This window comes from Budorcas taxicolor, chromosome 10 (genome assembly GCF_023091745.1).
Source record: "Budorcas taxicolor isolate Tak-1 chromosome 10, Takin1.1, whole genome shotgun sequence".
NCBI classification, from domain to species: Eukaryota; Metazoa; Chordata; class Mammalia; order Artiodactyla; family Bovidae; genus Budorcas; species Budorcas taxicolor.
The window spans coordinates 8,624,572-8,645,304 of record NC_068919.1 but is presented as its reverse complement, the minus strand read 5'-3'; the positions used below and the strand labels follow the sequence as shown (position 1 = coordinate 8,645,304).

The window sequence follows — 20,733 nt, the reverse complement described above, 5'->3', positions numbered from 1 at the left end:
ACTTCAAATTAAAAAAAGAATTAAGGTGTAATTACTTCAGTTTAAAAGAAAAGAATTAAGGTGTAATCAAGATATTATTAAATGAAAATAGTCTGCCAAAGAAGACCTGCATCAAAGGAAATGAGTGTTCAAGCAGAAGAAAGATGTTTCCAGATGGAAGAAATATAAGAAGGAACAACAAAAATGGGACATGTGGGTCAACCTAAATAATACTGACTGCAGAATGCAGTGTCTCATGGGGTTTACTACATACTGGGAAATAGAAGACCACACAAAACATACAAGACCACAACAGCACGTAAGACAAAAGGGAGAGGACCCTTCCACACTCTTGGAGGCATGGGCCATGCTGGTTCACTTCCGACTTTGATAAGTTACAGGGGTGTGTTCTATTTTCTCTGGTAAGCAAGAAAAGAAGCACACTTGTGAGAAGGAGGGATCAAACATTTTTTTTTCAGTGTAATCCACCTTAAAGAAGAAAGAAATGAAACATAAAACAGATGGGACAAGAAAAAAAAAAGATTTAGACCCAAATATAATCAGTGATTACATTAAAGTATAAATATTAGAATAAAAGAAAATTGGTATGGGGTCACAGAATGTTACAATTCATGGTGGCTTTAGGGACAGCAAGCATTCCACTATTCTTGCCTGGAGAATTCCATGGACAGGGGAGCCTGGCAGGCTCTAGCCCGTGGAGTCACATGGAGTTGGACACAACTGAGCGACTAACAGAGTTACTCTAAATTTCAAAGTTCCCCCACTCTCCTGTTTAACCCCACAGCTATCAGGATAACATGTACATTCCTAATCCCATTTTACAAAGAAATCAAGGTACAAGTTAACACCAAACAAATGGGATACGAACCTCGGAAGTCTGACTCCAAAACCCATGCTCTCAGCTACTATTGTTGGACAGCTTCCCCAATTTTCAAAGCCCTCTGTAAGAATCCATATTGTGGCTGAATGATGCTACTACAGATGGCTACTTAATCAAGAGTATCTGTATTACATACTTTTATACCTGGACCTAGAAAGAAAACACATCTCACGATGTTCAGCCAAAATCCATTTGCAGAATCATGGAATGTCTCCTCTAGCCCTTGGCACCCTCTCCCTGCACCTGTGGAGAGGAGGCTTGGTGGCTCAGGAAACTGGGCTTCTTCTCTGGAGGTGTCAGCGAAGCTGGAACCAGGGACCCCAAGTCAGGACAGGAATGCTGCAGAGAGGTTGAGGCCTCCCACACCTGACTCAGGCTATGGACCATGGCAACGGAGTTATCGCTGGGTGGGCAAGAATGTGGAGGTTACTACCACATGGGAGAGCAAGAAACCTCTTCTGCTTTCACTAAGAGAGCCGAGCTGATGAACAGGGGAAGGCATCCCGCAACCTCAAGACAACTTGCTCTTTAAGCATCAAAGACGGACGTTTCACCAGGTCCCCCCTCGTCATGCAGCTCGGGGGCAGGAGGGGGACCTCCCTCACCTCTCCCCTGAATCCCCAGAGAGGGAACAAAGGAGGGGAGGGACTGAACCCCGTCAACAGTGAGCAAGGATTTCTGACTCATGTGACCTTGTTTCCATTCCCAACCTTAAAAGAGAAAAACCTTGAACAAGTTATTTTACCACTCTATTTATTAATTTGTATGTACCTCACAAAGTTGCTATGAAGACAAAACTACAATAAGCCCACCTAAAGAGCCCAGGGCAGAGCCTGACATAGCCAGGCAGACAATAAATGTGAATTTCTTACACTGCCTTCCAGTTGGACGAGAAAGAAGCAGCTCATGGGTACATGCTTTTCCACTTAAATATTAGTTTCACTGTGTTGCTTGTGCTTATGCTGTTTTCAAGACAGAGGCAATTAAGACAAGCAGTAATTCTATAACAGGGATGTGCGCACATAACCTGACCAACAGAAGGAACCCCTGGATGCATCTTCTTATACAAGTCCGGCTGCTTTTGTTTTCACAAACCTTCATGTTTTCCAGGAATCCAATCCAAGCTTGCAGACTCTTCAGCCAAATGACTTGTTCTGTGCTGGTATGCTTGTTCCCCCTCACCCCGCCGCCCCAAACTTAGTTCCTCTCATTTTCATCAGTGGAGAATGAAGTGCTTCTAAAACGGTGTGCTTCAGGTGACCAAGACCGAGCAGCCTGCACAGCTGCGAAGTCTGGCTCCTGCCAGTGCCTTCCGCAGCTCTTCTTACTCTGCCTACTAACTGCTGCAAAAGCGGCAAGCTGCATCCCACACACTTCTGAGACATCCACTACTTCAGAAAACGCTGGCAGGTAAATTAAGGACAAAGACAAAAACCTCCGTTCTAAATGCTCCTGATTCCTCGTTCCGTTACAGCACCCTACTTTGAGCTCTTTTTGGCCACCTGATAGATATGACCAACATGGGTCAGAGAACCTGAACTGTGTCCTGAAGTGTAAATGGCCCCGCCGAAGAGTCACAGGCTTATGCTGGGGTTCAGCTCTGCCACTCAAAACACTGTGTGGCCTTAGACCACTCGTTCAAACTCTCTGAGCATAAATTTGCTTAACTTTCACAATAACATAGCAGGACTTCGAGAACTCAGTTCAGTTCAGTTCAGTCACTCAGTTGTGTCTGACTCACTGCCACCCCATGGACTGCAGCACACCAGGCTTCCTTGTCCATCACCAACTCCCAGAGTTTATTCAAACTCCTGTCCATTGAGTCAGTGATGCCATCCAACCAGCTCATCCTCTGTCATCCCCTTCTCCTACCACCTTCAACCTTTCCCAGCATCAGGGTCTTTTCAAATGAGTTAGCTCTTTGCATCAGGTGGCCAAAATACTGGAGTTTCAGCTTCAGCATCAGTCCTTCCAATGAATATTCAGGACTGATTTCCTTTAGGATGGACTGGCTGGATCTCCTTGCAGCCCAAGGGACTCTCAAGAGTCTTCTCCAACACCACAGTTCAAAAGCATTAATTCTTCGGCAGTCAGCTTTCTTTAAAGTCCAACTCTCACATCCATACATGACCACTGGAAAAACCATAGGCTTGACTAGATGACCTTTGTTGGCAAAGTAATCCCTCTGCTTTTTAATATGCTAAGTTGGTTGTAACTTTTCTTTCAAGGAGCAAGCGTCTTTTAATTTCATGGCTGTAGTCACCATCTGCACTGATTTTGGAGCCCAAGAAAGTAAAGTCTCGCACTGTTTCTATTGTTTCCCCATCTATTTCCCATGAAGTGATGGGACCAGATGCCATGATCTTCGTTTTCTGAATGTTGAGTTTTAAGCCCACTTTTTCACTCTCCTCTATCACTTTCATCAAAAGGCTCTTTAGTTCTTCTTCACTTTCTGCCATAAGGGTAGTATCATCTGAATATCTGAGGTTATTGGTATTTCTTCCAGCAATCTTGATTCCAGCTTGTGCTTCATCCAGCCCAGCATTTCTCATGATGTACTCTGCATGTAAGTTAAATAAGCAGGGTGACAATATACAGGCTTGACGTACTCCTTTTCCTATTTGGAACCAGTCTGTTGTTCCATGTTCACTTCTAACTGTTGCTTCTTGACCTTCATACAGATTTCTCAGGAGGCAGGTCAGGTGTTCTGGTATTCTCATCTCTTTAAGAATTTTCCAGTTTGTTGTGATATGTCAATGGCTTTGGCATAGTCAATAAAGCAAAAGTAGATGTTTTTCTGGAACTCTCTTGCTTTTTCCATGATCCAGCGGATGTTGGCAATTTGATCTCTGGTTCCTCTGCCTTTTCTAAATCCAGCTTGAATATCTGGAAGTTCACAGTTCACGTACTGTTGAAGGCTGGCTTGGAGAATTTTGAGCATTACTTTACTAATGTGTGAGATGAGTGCAATTGTGTGGTAGTTTGAGCATTCTTTGGCATTGCCTTTCTTTAGGATTAGAATGAAAACTGACCTTTTCCAACTGACCTTTCCTGTGGCCACTGCTGAGTTTTCCAAATTTGCTGGCATATTGAGTGCAGCACTTTCACAGCATCATCTTTGAGGGTTTGAAATAGCTCTCCTGGAATTCCATCTCCTCCACTAGCTGTGTTTGTAGTGATGCTTCCTAAGGCCCACTGGACTTCACATTCCAGGATGTCTGGCTCTAGGTGAGTGGTCACACCATCGTGAGTATCTTGGTCATGAAGATCTTTTTTGTACAATTCTTCTGTGTATTCTTGCCACCTCTTCTTAATATCTTCTGCTTCTGTTAAGTCCATACCATTTCTGTCCTTTACTGAGCCCAACTTTGCATGAAATGGTCCCTTGGTATCTCTAATTTTCTTGAAGAGATCTCTAGTCTTTCCCATTCTGTTGTTTTCCTCTGTTTCTTTGCACTGATCACTGAGGTAGGCTGTCTTATCTCTCCTTGCTATTTTTTGGAACTCTGCATTCAAATGGGTATAACTTTCCTTTTCTCCTTTGCTTTTCATTTCTCTTCTTTTCACAGCTATTTTTAAGGCCTCCTCAGGCAGACATTTTGCTTTTTTGCATTTCTGTTTCTTGGGGATGGTCTTGCTCCCTGTCTCCTGTACAATATCACGGACCTCCATCCATAGTTCATCAGGCATTCTGTCTATCAGATCTAGTCCCTTAAGTCTATTTCTCACTTCCACCATGTAATTGTTAGGGATTTGATTTAGGTCATACCTGAATGGTCTAGTGGTTTTCCCTACTTTCTTCAATTTAAGTCTGAATTTGGCAATAAGGAGTTCATGTTCTGAGCCACAGTCAGCTCCCAGTCTTGGTTTTGCTGACTGTATAGAGCTTCTTCATCTTTGACTGTATAGAGCTTCTTCATCTTTGACTGCAAAGAATATAATCAATCTGGTTTTGGTGTGTGACCATCTGATGATATCCATGTGTAGAGTCTTCTCTTGTGCTGTTGGAAGAGAGTGCTTGCTATGACCAGTGTGTTCTCTTGGCAAAACTCTATTAGCCTTTGCCCTGCTTCATTCTGTACTCCAAGGCCAAATTTGCCTGTTATTCCAGGTGTTTCTTGGCTGCCTACTTTTGCATTCCAGTCGCCTATAATGAAAAGGACATCTTTTTGGGGTGTTAGTACAAGAATTAAATTTTATGGTAGACTTTCTATGCAGAAAAGGACTCAATGAAGCTGTTCCTGTTGTAAAAATATGAACCACTATACATCCTATACATTTGGATACAGTTTATTAAGTATTGTTGTCATTGCTGTTGTTCAGCCACTCAGTTGTGTCTGACTCTTTACGACCCCATGCACTGCAACACGTCAGGCTTCCCTGTCCTTCACCATCTCCTGGAGTTTGCTCAAACTCACATCCATTGAGTCGATGATGCCATCCAACCCTCTCATCCTCTGTCGTCCCCTTATTCTCCTGCCCTCAATCCTTCCCAGCATCAGGGTCTTTTCCAATGAGTCCATTCTTTGCATCAGGTGGCCAAAGTATCGGAGCTTCAGCATCAGTCCTTCCAATGAATATTCAGGGCTGATCTCCTTTAGGATTGGCTTGATCTCCCTGCTGTCCAAGGGACTCTCAAGAGTCTCTTCCAACACCAGAGTTTGAAAGCATCAATTATTAAGTATTAGTGGCATCATTTGGAGATATCTGCTTCTGCTGTTGAAAGTGTGATGACCTTCCAGCCAGACGCTAGTTATGTCAATGGGTGAATACTAAAAGAACCATGTGTATCAGTCAGCACAGGTTCCCATAACAAAAACCACACTCTAGGTGGCTCCAACAACTGAAGACAATTTTCTCACAGTTCTGGGAAGCCCATTTTTAAGGAGCCAGAAGACTGGGTTTCTGGTGAGAATCCTCTCCCCAGCTTGCCACCTTCTTGTTATGCCCTCACGTTGCAGAGAGCCAGTGAACCAGTGTCTCATCTCTTTGGGCACTAACCACACTGTGCCAGGGCCCCTGCTTTGACTCATTGGCCTTAATCTCCTTGCTGAAGGCTCCAAATCCAGTAGTCGTGGTGGCTTCAACCCCTGGATCTGGACTGAGGAGGGTGGGGACACAAGTCAGGCCACAGCTCCATGTTTGAGGTGTGAATTTCCAGGGTTTTTCTGGAGTGGGTTGCCATTTCCTTCTTACAGTCCATGGGGCTGCAAAAGAGTTGGACACCACTTAGGAACATCCCTATCCCAACAGAGAAGCAGGACTCTGCATGTGCACCTACAGGGCTGACCGAGTGGACATAACACCCTTGCTTCATCACACTGTGGACATGGGGCCTCTGCCTGTCATGATGTCATGTGATCGGGTCTGGGAGGTTTTGTCCCCCGAGGCCAGTGATCTTGTTGTGGATGTGGAAGAAGTCACAGCTCATTAAAAAAGCTAATTTAATTTGGGGTATCAATTTAATTTTTGAGGCTATAAATAAAGCATCCCACTCAGTGTATAGCTGTGCTCTCTCTCATGTTCCCATCCAAACAGGAAGTTCCAAGTTTCTCTGCAGGCTTCCCTGGTGGCTCAGTGGTAAAGAACCCACTTTCTTATGCAGGAGACGGGATCGATCCCTGGGTTGGGAAGATCCCCTGGCGAAGGAAATGGCAACCCACTCCAGTATTCCTGCCTGGAAAATGCCATGGACAGAGGAGCCTGGCAGGCTACAGTCAATGAGGCTCCAAAAGAGTTGGACACCACTTAGCAACTACCAATAATGAGTTTCTCTGTGCCTTGGTCAAACATCACTCACTATGACTGCAATCAATATTTGTTGGGAGCTAACCACAAATCCAGTACTTCTTTGGGCCGTTGGGCTCCAACTGTGAATAAAACAGGCAACAAGCCCTGCCCTCATGGAGCTGGCAGTCTAGTGAACACTTACTAGCCTTTCACTTTCCATCTCTGCCAAAAATATTCCTTAGTTTTAGAGTCAGAGCAGCTTTGGAAGCCTAGCTGTAACAGGGAGTGTCACTTCACCTCTCCATATCTCTGTCTTTGCAGCGGGGAAGGGCAGGCATGGTCTAGCTGTGCTGTTAACACAGACGACATCATGTCAGTAACATACCTTGGATTTTTCTGTTTGTTTACCTGAAACCTCTTATGGCTCATACAGCGAGGGGATCAAACAAGTCAATCTTAAAGGAAATCAACCCAGAATACTCATTGGAAGGGCTGATGCTGAAGCTGACGCTCCAGTATTTTTGATGCGAAGAGCTGACAAATTAGAAAAGACCCTGATGCTGAGAAAGATTGAGGACAGAAGGAGAAGAGGGCATCAGAGGATGAGATGGCTGGATGGCATCACTGACTCAATGGACATGAACTGGGTTAAACTTCAGGAGATGGGGACAGACAGGGAGGCCTGGCATGCTGCAGTCCATGGGGTTGCAGAGAGTCAGACATGACTAGGCAACTGAACAACAGCAACAACCTGGAACCTCAGACTGTCCTGCGTGAGTCCCTGGACAGCATGTCACAGGGATAGGGGAATGAGGGAGCCAAGGGTAGCGGGCAGAAACGAACCACCATTGTCAGAGACAGGACAGGCCTTCTACCTTTACTAAGGGAAATCAAATCTGCATACAACACCAGCCCCCAGGGAAGCCATGTTCTAGCCTTGATCCAGCAGAAGGACTCATCCCCAGTGCCATGACACTCTCCCCTAAGATAAGCGTGGTGCTACGCTTCAGGGATTTCATGAGGATGATGATGTGAGCAGAACACCCAGCCTAAAACCAGGCATGCAGTTCCTGGTCCATGAAAGAGAGAGTGGTCTAGACGTAGGGCAGCTCACACACAGGACTCACCACGGCGCTGTCTCCCCCACTGGACTCAAGGTCACGCCTGGGGCCCCGCGGGGCTCCCGGGGGTGCAGTCATTGTGACAGGACATGGAGGGAGGTCCGGGTGAGACCCATGCAGCTCAGGTTTGGGTGCCAGCACACGACAGCCAGCATCATGGCTGGCAGCGGGGCCCTGGAAGAGAGCCTGGAGCCTCATGGAGGGTTGGCACAGGAGAAAGAGAAGAAAGGTATGCCTATGGGCCACCAGGGCCTGTGCTGGGGACCAAGTATCTCAGGAGGCGAAGGAGGCTTATAATTCTGAGCATGGCGTGCTAGCCCGAGAGGCCAAGCTGTGGATGTTACTAGGGCCCTGGTGTGCCTTGCCTAGAGAAAATAAATGTCCACGGCATAAGGATGAACATTAACCACCTTTTTTGGTGCATTTTATTTATATGTAAAATACTGTTTAAGTGTTTTGCCTATAAATATAATCTTTGTAACAACCTATGAAGTGGGAACTATTATTATCCCCATTATATAGATATAGAAATGGAAGCACAGACAGGGTTAAGTAACTTGCCCAAGGTCAAAAAGCCCATCACTGGTGGAGTGGAAATCAAACCCAGAGTCTGAGGGGCTCTCACCAGGGAGGACATCACACTGCCCGGTGTCTCCCTCTCCATTAAAAAGCTTAGTCCCTCTGCTCCAGAGGCTCATCACTCTCCAGTCTCCCCCAGCAGACCATGGGTGGGCAAACATTTCTGTAAAGGGCCAGAGAGTTACGATTTTTGGTTTTGACGCCACTTGGTCTACACTGCAACTACTATAGCGTGAGCTCAGCCGCAGACAATATGCAAATGGATGAATGGAGCTATTTCATTAGAACATTGTTCACATTCATTGAAACTTGTATTCCGAAAAATGGGCTTTTTTCAACTATTCAGAAATGTAGACATCTTTCTTAGGTCATAAGTTGTACGGTAACAGGCAGTGTGTTAGATTTGGTCCTCAGCTACAGCTGGCAGATTCCTACAATGGATGCAGTTGAGTGTGGTCTGGGCTGTTCCCCTCTCTGACCTTGGAGGGCTGGGTGGTCTCCACAAGCAGCCTAACTGACAGGAGCCCTGCCTCTCACAAAGGCCCTGATGCCCACAGGCCTGATGACTACTGTATTTATAAGATCAGTCATCTTAGATCAATAATGTAGATCTGTGGATCAAGCGTACCAAAAAAAAAAAAAAAAAAATCCATCAAATGACCTGAAAGACACTGTTGTTTTTATATCAATTGAGGAGGAAAGGAAATAGGTGATGGGTCCTCACCAGGGAAATGCAAATCAAAGGCTCAGACCTGTCGGGACAGCTATCATCAGAAAGAGCACAGACAGCAACAGGCGGGGAAGATGCAGAGAAAAGGGAGCCCTCCACACTGTTGCTGGGAATGTACAAAGGTTTCTCAAAACACTAACTAGAGAACCCCACACAACCCAGTAATTTCACTTCTAGGTATGTGTCTGAAAACCACAAAAACTCTCATTCGAAAAGATACATGCACCCCAGTGCTCATAGGAGCATTATTTACAAACTGCCAAGGGATAGAAGCAGTCTAAGTGTCCATCAACAGATATATAGACACACAATGGAATACTACTTGGTCTTAAAAAAAAAAAAAGAATAAAAATTTTTCCATTTGCAACAACATGGATGGACTTGGATGGCACCTTCCTAAAGGAAATAAGTCATACAGAGAAAGACAAATAGTGCATGGCATCACTTACATGTGAAATTTAAAAAAAAATACAACAAATGAATAAATTTTTAAAAGTGACTCACAGGTATAGACAAACTGGTGGCTACAAATTGGTGGGGAGGAGGGGCAACATAGGAGCGGGAGAAAAGGGTTATGGCAGGATTACATGAAATCATGTGTAAAACATGAAAACTGAAAAGCACTATAGAATGTAAAGAATTTTTCACTTAATAGTAAAAAAATAAAAAAACTAAAAGAAAGGTGATGGGAGAGACACCACTAAAGTGACTTAGCACGTACGCACATTATGTAAAACACCTAGAACAGTAGTTAGTGTTCTAAGCACTAAGTACTACATAAACACTGGTTGCTATTATTGCTGTTCATCTATCAAAGGCTCGACTCTCTATCCAAAATATCACAGGCCTGCTAGTCCACCTTCACCAACTCACTTCTGCTAGGAAGCTCGTCTCTGCAGCATCTTCACTGCAAGCTGACTTAGGGCGGCCCCTGGGGCCTGTGAGGCTACCAAGGTCCAGCTCCTTGATGTTTCCTCCCTGACCTGGGTTCCATCCCTGTATCTGACTCTGTTTCTCTGCCCGAAGTTGGAGTGTCCCACACTTCAGCCTTACCATAAGCCTGAGGGTGGTAAGTCTCCATCTGTTTTCAGTCTTCCACTCTGGAGTCTAATGCTGCAGCCCAGGCCTACAGCTAGAGTGCTTCTGTTCCCGGGAGCCCGTGTCAGATGTCAGCCGCCAACAGCACACGCAGCCCCAGTCTAACTCATTCTCACATGCCATCAGACTCCCCAACCTGAACTGTTTCCCGGTCTGCGGCCACCAGGGAGCCTGGATCTCCTTAGACCAACCCTCCCCTTTGCTCATGTGGTCCAAATGGACTCCCCAGCATCCTTGCTATCACAGTAGTGCTCGTGGTGGGAGAGTCTTCTTCAGCCCTCATCTACACCCTGCTTCCTGCTTGTAAGCTCACCATTAACCATTTATTCTAGTAAAAACTGATGCAGTGGTTGTGGTGAGAATGTAGCATGTTACAGGCACTTTGGAAAATAATTGGGTAGTGTCTTAAAAGACATTCTTATGCCCCAACCACCAATGCTGAAGAAGCTGAAGTTGAATGTTTCTGTGAAGACCTACAAGACCTTCTAGAACCAAGACCAAAAAAAAGAAGTCCTTTTCATCATGGGGGACTGGAACGCAAAACTAGGAAGTCAAGAGATACCTGGAGTAAGAGGCAGGTTTGGCCTTGGAGTACAAAATGAAGGCTAACAGCATTCTGCCAAGAGAATGACTGGCCATAGCAAACACCCTCTTCCAACAACACAAGAGATGACTCTACACATGAGCATCAAAAGATGGTCAATACTGAAATCAAACTGATTCTATTCTTTGCAGCTGAAGTAAGATAAGCTCTATACAGCCAACAAAAACAAGACCAGAAGCTGACTGCAGCTCAGATCATGAACTCCTTATTGCAAAAACAGACTTATATTGAAGACAGTAGGGAAAACCACTAGGCCATTCAGGTATGAGCTAAATCAAATCCCTTACGATTATATAGTGGAAGTGACAAATAGATTCAAGGGATTAGATCTGATAGACAGAGGGCCTGAAAAACTATGGACAGAGGTTCATAACATTGTATAGGAGGTGGTGATCAAGACCATCCCTAAGAAAAAGAAATCAAAAAGGCAAAATGGTTGTCTGAGGAGGCTTTACAAATAGCTGAGAAAAGAAGAGAAGTGGAAGGCAAAGGAGAAAAAGAAAGATATACCCATGTGAATGCAGAGTTCCAAAGAATAGCAAGGAGAGATAAGAAAGCTTCCCTAAGTGATCAATGCAAAGAAATAGAGGAAAACAAGAGAACGGGAAAGGCTAGAATCTCTTCAAAAAATTTAGAGATACCAAGGAATATTTCATGCAAAGATGAGCACAATAAAGGACAGAAATGGTATGGACCTAACAGAAGCAGAAGATATTAAGAAGAAGTGACAAGACTACACAGAAGAACTGTACAAAAAAGATCTTCATGACCCAGATAACCACAATGGTGTGACCACTCACCTAGAACCAGACATCCTGGAGTATGAAGTCAAGTGGGCCTTAGGAAGCATCACTGCAAACAAAGCTAGAGGAGGTGATGGAATTCCAGTTGAGCTATTTCAAATCCTGAAAGATGATGCTGTGAAAGTGCTGCACTCAAGATGCCAGCAAATTTGGAAAACTCACCAGTGGCCACAGGCCTGGAAAAGGTCAGTTTTCATTTCAATCCCAAAGAAAGGCAATGCCAAAGAATGTTCAAAATATTGTACAACTGCCCTCATTTCACACACTGGCAAAGTAATGGTCAAAATTCTCCAAGCCAGGCTCCAACAGTACATGAAGCAAGAACTTCCAGATGTTCAAGCTGGATTTAGAAAAGGCAGGGGAACCAGAGATCAAATTGCCAGCATTCATTGGATCATCAAAAAAGCAAGAGAGTTCCAGAGAAACATCTACTTCTGCTTCACTGACTATGCCAAAGCTTTTGACTGTGTGGAACACAACTGTGGAATATCCTTAAAGAGATGGGAATACCAGACCACCTGACCTGCCTCCTGAGAAATCTGTATGCAGGTCAAGAAGCAACAGAACGAGACATGAAACAACAGACTGATTCCAAATTGGGAAAGGAGTACGTCAAGGCTGTATACTGTCACCCTGCTTATTTAACTTACATGCAGAGGACATCATACGAAATGCCAGACTGGATGAAGCACAAGCTGGAATCAAGATTGCTGATAGAAATAACAATAACCTCAGATATGCAGATGACACCACCCTTATGGCAGAAAGCAAAATGGAACTAAAATACCTCTTGATGAAGGTGAAAGAGGAGAGTGAAAACGTTGGCTTAAAACTCAACATTCAGAAAACGAAGACCATAGCATCTGGTCCCATCACTTCATGGCAAATAGATGGGGAGACAATGGAAACAGTGACAGAGTTAATTTTCTTGGACTCCAAAATCACTGCAGATGGTGACTGCACCATAAAATTAAAAGACACTTGCTCCTTGGAAGAATAGCTATGACCAACCTAGGCAGCATATTAAAAAGCAGAGACATTACTTTGCCAACAAAGGTCCATCTAGTCAAACCTATGGTTTTTCCAGTAGTCATGTATGGATGTGAGAGTTGGACTATAAAGAAGGCTGAGAGCCAAAGAATTGATGCTTTTGAACTGTGGTGTTGGAGAAGACTCTTGAGAGTCCCTTGGACTACAAGGAGATCCAACCTGTTCATCCTAAAGGAAATCAATCCTGAATATTCATTGGAAGGACTGATGCTCCAGCTCCAATACTTTGGCCACCTGATGTGAAGAGCTGACTCATTAGAAAAGACCCTGATGCTGGGAAAGATTGAAGGCAGGAGAAGAAGGGGATGACAGAGGATGAGCTGGTTGGATGGCATCACTGACGCAGTGGACATGAGTTTGAGCAAGCTCTGTGAGATGGTGGAGGACAGGGAAGCCTGGTGTGCTGCAATCCGTGGGGTCGCAAACAGTCAGACACGACTGAGTGAATGAACAACAAACCGTCCTAAAAAGTCGAATATACACTTACCATACAATCCTGACTGCACTCTTACGCGTTTGTGTGTGCTTAGTCGCGCAATCGTGTCTGAGTCTTTGAGACCCCATGGACAGAAGCCTGCCAGGCTCCTCTGCCCATGGGGATTCTCCAGCCAAGAATACTGGAGTGGGTTGCCATGCCCTTCTCCAGGGGATCTTCCCGACCCAGGGATCAAACCCATGTCTCACATCTCCAGCACTGGAAGGCAGGTTCTTTACTACTAGCACTATCTTAGAAGCCCACTACTCATCTGTAGAAAGGAAAAAACTAATACTTGTTACAGCATATATAAACTTTGTAAACCATGTGAAGTGAAGGGAACCAGACAGAAAAACTAAATATTATATGATTCCATTTATATGGAATTTCTAGAAAAGGGAAATGTAACAACAGAAAGAGGATTAATGCTGGCCTCGGTCTTGGGGTGGGACAAGTACTAGAGATCTTTTAGTAGTGACAGAAATGTCCTAAAACTTGATTGTGGTGATATTTACATAACTGTATAAATCTACTAAAATTCATGAAAGTATATACTTAAAATGGATAAATTATATGATATGTAAATTATATAGGTTTTTTTCTTTTTTAAAAATTAGTTTCTATTGCAGTATAGTTGATGTGAAGATTTTTTAAGATAAATTTAATGATAATTCCTTAACAGTATATTTGCTTCAAATATAAAGTATCTTTATTTTTGGTAGCATGGATGACTCTACCCAAATTACTGCATTTTACTCTAAAGCTATTCTACAGAAGCGATCTTCTGAGAACCTCTCCCTAACCTGCAAAAAGTTAGACTCAAGCTTTGTAATTATAGGTTCACCATGAATATCTCCTAACAATTTCCCTGAAAATCTTCACTAAACGGCACCACATTAAAAATTAGAATAAACATATTATAGCTGATATAAAAAGGTACAATTAACTTCTTGACATTTTTTAGAATGATAAAGCTAACAAGCAAAAATAAATCTGACTGGTATTTTAACAGAAAACTTAGAGAACACTGATGTCTTACCTGAAGTCTCACTAATAAAATTTCAACATGATCAACTGGATCTCTAAATCATACTTATTTTATCAAATCAGAAATATATCTGGCTTCCTTAATGGCTTACAAAGGGCTTCACTTCATTCAAGACTGCAATGGACCATCCCTCCCGCCCCCACCCCAAACTGTTTTGCTTGCTTCAGTATAACACCCTGAGCAACTAGTGTTCTTTGAAACATACTTTAAAACATGCTGATGTGGATAAAGTATGTTTAGCTACTGTTACCTTCTCCTTCTGCACCTTTGTTAATGATATTTGGTCACCTTTCTTTTCTCAAATTCTCTGTGTAATTAAGGGGTTTGCACCAATGTTTTCTCTCCTTTAATGGATCATTTTAGCATGGAAAATAACAGCCAATCTTTTTGAAATTAAAACTCACACTTTCAATGAAAATAGCCCAATTTCTTATCCTCGTGTAATTTTAAAACTTTCCACATGCCTCTGTAACAGACATGGACTCCTCCGGCTTCAGATCTGCCTTGAAGATCTCGGATGAGGTTAAACATGTTCCTCTTCGGAAATCTCACTCTTATACTAACCCAGGCTTGTGTCTCCAGAATGCTCCTCTACTTGGGAGGCTTTTAAAGCATGTTTGTCTATCCCTGCTACTGGTCCATTATCATCTGGGAACATGATGTTTTGTAGGGGTCCTCGAGCTGAGGAACATGCCAGAAGCTTTTAGACTTCAGTCCATCCAAGTGCATCAAGTTTAAGTGGTTTTTTCCTTCATCAATATTTTGTCTGTGATCCTTCTGTTTCAACAAGGTTTCCAGTGACAGCACAGAAGTCAAAATAAAGCCTTTTTTTTCAGCATTTTGTTTTAGTCAGTCAACTGAGAGTTTTTTGGAAAGGCAATTTAAATTTTAATTAAAACCCAGGGCTCACAGGAGGGCTTGTAGATCAGATTCTATCCATGTAGAAAGAAAATAAGCATAACTCACAGCATAACCCAGTGCTGTTCTGCTTTGCAATTGATCAAATAATATTATGCCAACATCTTCTCCATCACTGGAGGCTAGTTATTAATGTATTTTTGGTAAAATGTTCAAAATAAAATGTTTCAACCATACTAAAAATTATTAAAAACTACTTGAGTTTCAATTAACTAAGCAAATAATTACATAAAATTTTATGCAAAAGACCAATACTTTGTGAAAGACAGTAGAGAAAATACTAATTCTTATGTCCAAGAGCTCCTTGATTTGTATTTCCACAAAATAAAAATATTTTGCCTTGGGGACTTCCCTGGTGGTCCAGTGGCTAAGACTGCAGTCCCAACGCAAGGGGCCTGGGTTCAATCCCTGGTCAGGGAACTAGAGCCTACATACTGCAACTAGCAGTTCGCATGCCCCAGTGAGGACTGGAGGCCTCATGTGCTGCAACTGAGGCCCAGCACAGCCAAATTAATTAAAAATTTCTTTTACCTTTCAAATACAGTTTTCCAAATATGCAGGAATAAAATGTTTTAAAATTCATTTAAATAACATGTTATTATAACCAAGCAGCATTTTGATAAGTTTTGTTTACAAAACGTTCTAGGAAGTGACCAGGTTGCTGTTCATTTCAGTAACACGCATCAACTGCTTTTCAATGTAAAAATGAAGACGAGAACATAAGACAGTTGTAAATAGGATTTTCAATCAGCAGATGAGATGGAGACCACTTCAAAAGTGGCCTTCTTCTAGAGGAGTCCCTGCTATGGCACCATCAGAGGGGCAGCTCTTGGATGAGATGTCCAGAAGACTGGGTAACACACTTACTGTGATTCCACTGATAGTAAGTTACAATACTTATTCAAATAATTTCACTGGCAGAAATACCATAGCTCAAAGTGTATTGCTCTTAAATCTTAAGAGATAATCTTAAATGATGCTTAGTATGAGCGGAAATGTTAAGAGAAAAGTGGGCAGATGCCATACATTAATACTTCCACAGATTAAAAGTAATTTGAGGAGGCACATCATTTTACTGATGACACAAAAACAATCATAGTAAGAATAACAGCTTATATTTATCAAGCAGCATATGAAGAGCATTACCTCCATTACCCCACTGAATCACACAGCAACTGTATCATGCAAGCACTATCATTACTTATCTCCATTTACCCATGAAGGAATGAAGGTTAACGAGGTTCAGCAGCTTGACCAAGGTCACGCAGTTACTAAGTGACAAGGCCGAGGCTGGAATTCAAGTCTGTCTGATGGCCAAGGCCAGCTCCCAATCACCTTCTGCAGCTCTCTCATGGGATAATGTGTTCTTAAAGCAAAGTTCACATTAGCCTTTGGGTGATTCCTCTGGGGAAATGAAAAAGCTAAATTGATTTGCTAAAAAAAACAGAAGCATCTGGCCAACTTGAACTTCAGATTTTGCATTTATAGGTTCTGAGGTTACTGTTTAAAAAACAGAGCTGCCATCGCTGCTAAAATGCCTTTGAAAAAGGCACCAGCAAGAACCCATCACCTTGCTCACTACCACCACAAACAGCAATGAAACACTCTCTTATGGTTCAAAACCTTCCTTAATTTGTTTCAACACCAAATTTAAGCATGGCCCCTGCCAACGGGCCTCCTGTAAAATATCCAGAGGCTCTAGTTCCGAGTAAACTCCACTCTGTCAATCCAATCTAATGCAACTATAGAACCAGTGCGAAGTCATGTAGCAGTTATTTGAGAACCTTGAAAAGTAAGGAGTAGCAAGTGGGCTGGAGAAGACAACCAGAACTCAAAGCACCTTTGCACTGGTAGTGACTTGACCATCTTCCCCCCTCCTGGTACCCGTGGACTGTATTCGGTGCAGACTGAAAACCATCAGTGCTCTCACACAGAACTCCAGAAGAAGCCCTATTTTGGCTCAAAGAATGGGAAAGGGATCTGCTAACACTTGAAGGAGGAGGAGCCTACATTTTTTCCATCTTTTCCCGCTTTCTCTCACCCCAGCCTTCAAGCTGCCCTGTGACAGTAGCAGTAGCAATTCATATGAAACGAAAACTCTAAAGGATGAGAACTTTCCTTTTCAGTCTGAGAAGCTGTGATCTGAAGAAAGTGATCAAATCTCTGTTACTCTTTTTTAAACTATCATTGCTTGGCTCCAAATGTGGCCACAGTCACAGGAAAGGGATAGCAGAATGAGGTAAATAAAGTCCCAGACTCCTGGACAGAGGATCAAAAGGGAGAGCCCTGGGGAGCTAGGAAACACCGAGAGATTGCAAAGAAGGAAGATCTTGGAAAAGAGAAACCATGAACTTGTTTATGTACTCCTGGGGTCACTTCCAAGTTACACACACATGGATCTCACATTAAACGGCAGAGCTAGACTTGGAGAACTAAGCTATGAGATAGATCAGCTTCCAGGTCACAGGCTGACCACTGGGTGGCATACACACCAGACATAAGCGAAGAGCACTGTACGGGCTTAAAAAATGAAACTTATAGTGAAACTGCAACCCACAGAAGGCTGGTAAGAACTTACAGCTGAAACCCAGCTGGGTTGATTCCCTGCTGAAAGAAAACTATCAGGATCTGACGTAAGATTTAATCAAGACACAAAGTTTCACTGCATAATGCAATCCAAAATTCCTAAGAACCAATAAAGTCACAACTTGTGTGGGAAAACAGAATCAAAAGATGCTAACGTCAAGAGACAAGGGTGTTAGAATGACCTGACAAAGACCTGAAAACAACTGTAATAAAATATGGTCCAATAGGTAAAGGTTAACATTGGAAGTGAACAGAAAGGTACAAAGTCAAAGCAAACAACAGATGATACAATGAAGAACCAAATGGAAGTTTTAGGATTGAAAGATAAAACAACCAAAGTACAAAAACTAATTAAATAGGCTCAATATTAGAATGGAGGTAAAGGAAAGAGTCAGTGAACTTTAAGACAGATCAATACAAATGATCCGATCTGAACAGAGAGGGAAAACTAAATAAATGGACAGAACCTCAGAGAACTGTGGAGCAATAACAAAAGGTCAAACAGCATGTCATGGGAGTTTGAGAGAAAACAGAGAAAGTCTTTGAAGAAACAATGGCTGAGAGCTTCCCAATTTTGATGCATTTTGGTGAAATCTACATAGTCAAGAAACTTAAACTCTAAACAGGAAAAGTGAAAGTGAAGTCGCGTCCGACTATTGGCAACCCCATGGACTATAGCCTACCGTGCTCTTCCATCCGTGGGATTTTCCAGGCAAGAGTACTGGAATGGGTTGCCATTTCCTTCTCCAGAGGATCTTCCCGACCCAGGGATTGAACCTGGGTCTCCTGCATTGTAGGCAGATGCTTTACCATCTGAGCCACCAGGGATAAACATGATAAACCCCAACAAATCCATGTCCAGAAACAATGGAATTAAACTACAGTAATCTAAAGACTGAAAAATTCTTAAAAGCATTCAGAGAAAATGATGCATTATTTATAGGGGATTCAAAGATAAGATTTCTCAACAGAGACCATGAAGGACAGAAGGAAGTGAAGCAACAGTTTCAGAATGCTGAAAGAAAAGAATTGACAATCCAGAATTCTATATTCAGTGAAAAGATCCATCAGGGACTAATGTTTTCTCAAACAAAGGAAAACTAAAAGAATTAGTTTCCACCAGAACTTCTGTTTAAAAAACATTTTTTTTTTCCTAAAGGAAATCCTTCAGACCTAAAGGAAATGATACCAAAAGAAAATCTGGAAGGTTAGGAACAAGGAAGAGCAACAGAAATTGTAAATATTTAAACAAATATAGTCAACTACTATTCTCCTGAGTTCTTTAAAATATGTTTGACAGTTGAAAGAGAATTTTACAGCATCTGATGTATGTGAAGCTAATACAGAAGAAAACTATAACAGAAAAATGGTAGGATAAAAGGACCTATATGAAGTTGTCTTCATTATCACTTGAAGTAGAACAATGTTTCTACTTGCAAAGAAATATTGTCAAAAATATAACATGTAAATTTAAAGTGAATACTAACAAGTTTTCAATAACCCAAAGAAAGCAGAAAAGAGGAAATACAGAAATAAAAGAATAGATGAAACAAACAGGACACAAATAATAAATCTGTAGGTCCAAACTGAGACATATCAATAGTGCATGAAATATAAATGGCCTAGACAAATCAAATAAAAGACAGATTGTTAGAATAGAATAGTGTTAGAAAATATACACTCTATAAACAAAAGCTATCATCCCTGGCCAGTACCCTCCAAATAAAGACTATACTGTTCTGGCTGTGAAGGAGATAATGACGTGAAGTGAAGTGAAAATCACTCAGTCATGTCCAACTCTCTGAGATCCTGCTGGAATGGGGGGCCACTCCCTTCTCCAGGGAATCTTCCTGACCTAGGGATCAAAGCCAGGTCTCCCACATTGCAGGCGGATTCTTTACTATCTGAGCCACCAGAGAAGCCCAAGAATACTGGAGTGGGTAGCCTATCCCTTCTCCAGAGGATCTTCCCGACCCAGGAATCGAACTGGGGTCTCCTGCACTTACCAACTGAGCTACTAGGGAAGCCCTGAAGGAGATAATAGTAGCTTCAAAAATGGTCCCTCTCAAACAGAGATACCCTTCATTGCTGGAGGGGCATGATTTTATCCTGCTGTGCTCTTTTACTTAGAAATATCTCATCGTACTACATTAATGTTACTGAATTTTCTGTATTGGAGACATGTTTTCCATTTTATTTGTAATATGAGACTATTTTTCCTGCCAAGTAAATTAACCTAATGAGATATAAACAAACATTGACCAAAAAAAAAAAAAAAAAAAGATTGTTAGAACGGACTAGAAACACATGATCTGACCCTGACCACATGCTGTCTATAAGAAATGGACTTCAGATGCTGGTAGGTTAAAAGTAAAAGGATGGAAAGAGAAATTCCATGTCAACTCTGATCAAAAGAAAGGAAGAGTGATTGTATTAACATCTGTCTAAGTAAACTTCAGATCAAAGAAAGTTACCAGGGATTAAAAAGGGACATTACATAATGATAAAAAGGTCAGTTCACGAAGAAGACAGAACAATAGTAAGCTTGCAATCACCAGATGACAGTGCTGCAAAACACACAGAGTAAAAACTGATGGAATTAAAGGGAGAAACAAACAACCCCACAATTAGAGTTGGGAGCTTCACCTCTTCTGGTTTTCAATAAAATACTAGGCAGAATCTCAGCAGGGATGCAGAGGAACTGAACACCACCGAAGAGCTGGACCCAGCGGACATTAAAGAACACTTTCCCTAGAAGATACCCCATTTCTTTACTTGGCTTTGCAGAAAAACTTCTCAAAATAGTGTTCTAAATTTGCTGTCTCCAATTTCTCTCCCTTACTCCTTAAGCTGCTCTAAGCAGATTTTTGCCTCCACCACTGTGTGGAAACTGTCCTGGTCAAGCTCACCCTCATGTTTCTAAATCCAATGGTCCAGCATCCATCCTCATCTTATTCGATCAAAGCACATGGCATGGTTGCTGACTCCATCCTCTTTGAAACACTATTTTTTCACTGGGTTTTCAGGTTACCACCCTACCTTCTTCCTACCCAGGGATTACTACTGCTGCTGCTAAGTTGCTTCAGTCATGTTCAACTCTGTGCAATCCCA

General features: G+C 42.4%; 1 protein-coding gene and 1 non-coding gene across 3 annotated transcripts in view; both read right to left on the bottom strand.

Moving 5' to 3' along the window:
- Positions 1-20,733, bottom strand: part of PDE8B (phosphodiesterase 8B) — a 274,177-nt gene that overhangs the window by 170,404 nt on the left and 83,040 nt on the right. The window lies entirely within an intron of this gene.
- TRNAC-ACA (transfer RNA cysteine (anticodon ACA)) lies at positions 18,379-18,450 on the bottom strand. Its single transcript has one exon. It is a non-coding gene; the product is annotated as a tRNA-Cys (tRNA).